The 4,338-nt window shown below is 37.0% G+C and overlaps 1 long non-coding RNA gene across 1 annotated transcript in view; it reads right to left on the bottom strand.

The window, feature by feature from the left end:
* The window catches only part of LOC110267106, a 23,940-nt gene extending 21,077 nt beyond the window's left edge, over window positions 1–2,863 (bottom strand). Inside the window, exon 1 of the long non-coding RNA XR_002354439.1 lies at window positions 2,851–2,863. This is a non-coding gene — a long non-coding RNA (uncharacterized LOC110267106). The remainder of the gene's footprint in view (window positions 1–2,850) is intronic.

Below are 4,338 nucleotides of genomic sequence, written 5' to 3'. Positions count from 1 at the left end.
GTAAAGAGTTGATAAAAACTACTCAATTAAGCACAAGATAAACCATAAAATAGTGGTTTATCATAAACCCAATAAAGACAAGAACTCTAACAACAGCAGAAGGAATAACCAGAATCAAGCAAAAAGTTCTAAACACAAGCAGCAATTCAGCACAAGCAAGTCTATTTTTGAATATAAAAAGTAAGCTAATATAGAAAAGCAAGAAAATACTCAAATCGTTAAAACAAATGACAGAAGTAAAAAAGGAAGCCACAGTGAATACTAAAAGCAGTTCAGCAGGTTAGGGAAGGATATCTACAACAGCCATAAAGAGGGAAACTTTATCCTTTTATTTGGAAATCTTAACCCTCACACAGAAAACCTTATAGCCACCACTATAGGGGGAGGAAGGGTAGGAGATCAAAAAGGGAATATTAATGATAAACCACTGGAGAATGAACAGGATACCAGGGTAGAAAATTTTGAAGCGACAAATAATCTCATGCAAGATGACAACTCTAGAGTCAAAGAGCAATCTGATGCCGAAGACGTTCAGCACATGGAGATATAATTCTCCTCTCCTCTGTCCAGGGAGTTTCTTCCCTTGTCTTCTTTTTATCTTTTCTAGCTTTTTCTTATTATGAATATTTTAATTTGAAATTGTAGAGGAGCCTCTGCAAAGGGTTTCTATTCTATGTTAACTGACTTATATACTAAATATAAGGCAAATTTTTGCATCTTACTTGAGACCCATATTTCAGTAAAAAAATCAGAGATGATTATTAAAAAATTTGGGTTTGATAGCTGGTGTATCATCGAAGCTGAAGTCTTCTCAGGTGGTATCTAAAAAAGATTTTTGGAACATCAAACCATTAGTATACATAGACAATTTATTCACTTGGAGGTTCAATGGAATAGAGAATCTCCTTTGTTCTTCACAGCTGTTTATGGGAACTCTCAAGTAGAAAATCGCAATACACTATGAAAAAATCTGGAGGATATTGTTCACAGCATACAAGCCCATGGTGTTTAGGAGGGGATTTCAACTCTATTCTTACGATAAAGGACACGGGGATCCTCCAATCTTTTTCTTGATATATATAAGTTTCAAAACTGTTTAAATATTTGTGGGTTAAAAGATTTGGGCTTCTCAAGACCCCCTTTCACCTGGCAAAGAAGAAATATTAAGAGAAGGCTTGACCGCTTTTTCAGTAATATTTCTTTCTTTGACCATTTTTTTTATGTTGGTGTCAAGCATCTTCCTAAATTAAAATCTGACCACTTACCTATCCTTCTTAACTTTCAGGTAGTTAATGATGAGGGGAGGGATAAACCTTTTCGGTTTCTTGTGCTTTGGATTCTGCATGAAGACTATAATAACTTGGTGAAAGAAAGCTGGAATAAAACTCAATGGCTTATTCAAAATATCAGGAATTTCATGGCCCAAGCAAAGTCATGGAATAAGGACGTTTTTGGACATATCTTTAAAAAAAAGCAACAAATCCTGACCAGATTGGAGGGAATCAATAACAATCTGTCTTTTCATCCTAATCCTTTCTTAGAAAAGCTTCAAAAAGGTCTCAGTAAGGAGTATGAGATCATTGCTATCCAGAAGAAAAGCTATTGGCAACAAATATCTAGATGTAATAACATTAGATTTGGCGATAAAAATTAAGGGTGTTCATGGATCGGATCCGATCTGCATATCCGCGGTATTTATCCGAATTCGATCCGAAAATTGCGGATATGGATCCGATCCGCAAGGCTTTTGGATCGGATGGGATCGGATCCGCACACTAATCGGATCGGATTATGGATTTTGTGTTGGTATCCGCATATCCGATCCGCATATCCGCGTATCCACAAAAATAAAGAAATAAATAAATAAATGTTCTTTTTATGTTTTATTTTAACTAATAATTATCATATATGTTGTAGTATTTTAATTTATTATTTAAGAAAAGTATGTTTAATATTATTTTAAGAGTAAACATATTTAAAAGAATAAAAAAATGAATTTTATTGATATTTTTTTAATAAAAATAAAATTTTAAAAATATTTTTGTGTTTTGCAGATATATCCGATATCCGATCCGATCCAATCCGCAAATGTGCGGATCGGATCGGATCGGATCCAACCTTAAAAACTGTGGATATTGGATCTAATCCGATCCGATGATATTAGTGCGGATCGGATCGAAATTTTGGTCATATCCAATCCGATCCGATCCGCGTGCAGCCCTAATAAAAATACAATATACTTTCATTAGAAGGCCAATGAATGAAGGAGAAGAAATAAAGTTACTGCCCTTAAAGATGAGGAAGGAAACTAGATTGAGGATGTTGCTGTCTTGAAGAGATGGAGAGTGAATTTTTTTAAGGCTCTCTACTCTTCAGACTAGAATCACAATCCTTACCCAATTAATAGCCATTTCCCCAGGCTTTAGGATGAAGACTATGCTGACCTCGCGAAGGATGTCTCTAGAGAGAAAGTAAAAAAAGCTATTTTTATTATGGACAGTTGAAAAATACCGGACAGCAATGGAATCCCAGCTAAATTTTTCCAACCCTCCTGGGATATAGTAGTGGAATCCTTAACCAGCTGGGTCAAGGATATCTTCCAAGACCCGAGGAACATTAGGAAAGTCAATCAAACGTTGATTACTATTATACCCAAAAATTCAGCCTCTGAAAATTTTAGCCCCTTTAGACCTATTAGTCTCTTTAATGTGTGTTATAAAGTGATTACTAAAATTGTGGCTTCTAAACTAAAATATTTTATGCCTATTTTTATTGCTAACACTCAATCCAGCTTTGTGCCTGATAGGGTTATTGAGGATAATATTCTGTGGTACAGGAGGTGGTCCATACAATGAAGAGAAAAAACCAAGGCAAAAGGTTAATGGCGATAAAAATTGATTTAGAAAAGGCCTATGATCGATTAAATTGGGATTTGTGGTGGATACTTTGAAGGATGTGGGGATTCCAAACAACATTATCAACGTTGTTGCCTATTGCATTTCATCCCCAACCATGAATCTCCTATGGAATGGGTCGCCATCTGAAACGTTCTCTCCTACTAGAAGAGTTAGACAGGGAGACCCTCTTTCCCCGTACCTCTTTGTTTTATGTATTGAAAGACTATCACATATTATTAACAAAATAGTAGAGGATAGAAAGTTGGAACCTATAACCCTTTCTATAACCTATAGGGGAGGATTGTGTGAGCTAGGCTCAACAACAAATGAAAATTTTTCTATCAGAACAGCCTACGATGCTTTATTTAAGGATAATAATGAAAGCAGTAACATGTACAAGCAAATTTGGAGACTAAAGATTCCTCAGAGACTAAAGTTTTTCAGTTGGCTGTTAGCTCATGAAACTCTTTTAACAAATATCAAAAGAAAAAGTAGAAGATTAATTGAAGATAGTACCTGCCCCAGATGCCATGATGTTCAAGAGGCGATACTCCATGTTTTGCGGGATTGCCCTTTTATTCATAAAGTGTGGATCAATATCATTCATAGAGATTATCAGAAGACCTTTTTCACTCAATCCTTCCATGACTAGTTGTGGAAAAATCTTCTGGAAGCCTCTCCTTCGATTAATGGGACTTCTTGGTCCATAACTTTTATTACTGCCTGTAACTTAGCCTGGAGAAGTAGAAACGAGCATATTTTTAGTGAAAAAAGTTTAACAAACATCCAATTTCATCGCGTTGCAATAAATCTTGCAGACCATTATCACTTTGCTCTTAACATGACAGAGGTCAGTACCAGAATTTTAAGGCATACCAGAAAAGAATCGATTGGATGGGAACCACCGGAACATGGATGGCTCAAACTGAATGTGGATGGCTTGGTGCTCCATCCTAGAGGTAGAGGGGCATGTGGCGGCGTTATCCGGAACTGGGAAGGCCGTGTGGTTGCAAGTTTCAGCATGAAGATTGGGACGTATACCATCACTACGATGGAGATTTGGGGTTTTTATGTCGACATCAAGCTAGCAATGGAGATGAGAATCCCCAAACTTGTGGTTGAGTCTGACTCTAGACGTGCGGTGGAGCTAGTTCAAAAGTCACAAGTGGAGAAGCACTCTCAATCTGCTCTGATTCGGTCTATTAAAGAGCTTCTAGTTGGCTTGGAGTGCGTCGTCGTCCGACATATTTACCGGGAAGCAAATTTTTGCGCAAATACTCTTACTAAAGCAAGGCAAGAACAAGAAGCTGGAGTTTATTGTTTCGAGCTTCCCCCTACCATGCTCGCACAATACCTGCTTGCCGATAGATGTGGAGTCAAATTCCCAAGAGACGTTCTGATGTGATTTTTTGTGTTCTCACGGGCCTTGGGTCCCACTATA

The sequence above is a fragment of the Arachis ipaensis genome, chromosome B09 (genome assembly GCF_000816755.2).
Source record: "Arachis ipaensis cultivar K30076 chromosome B09, Araip1.1, whole genome shotgun sequence".
Classification (NCBI taxonomy): Eukaryota; Viridiplantae; Streptophyta; class Magnoliopsida; order Fabales; family Fabaceae; genus Arachis; species Arachis ipaensis.
This window is presented reverse-complemented; position numbering and strand designations above follow the sequence as displayed.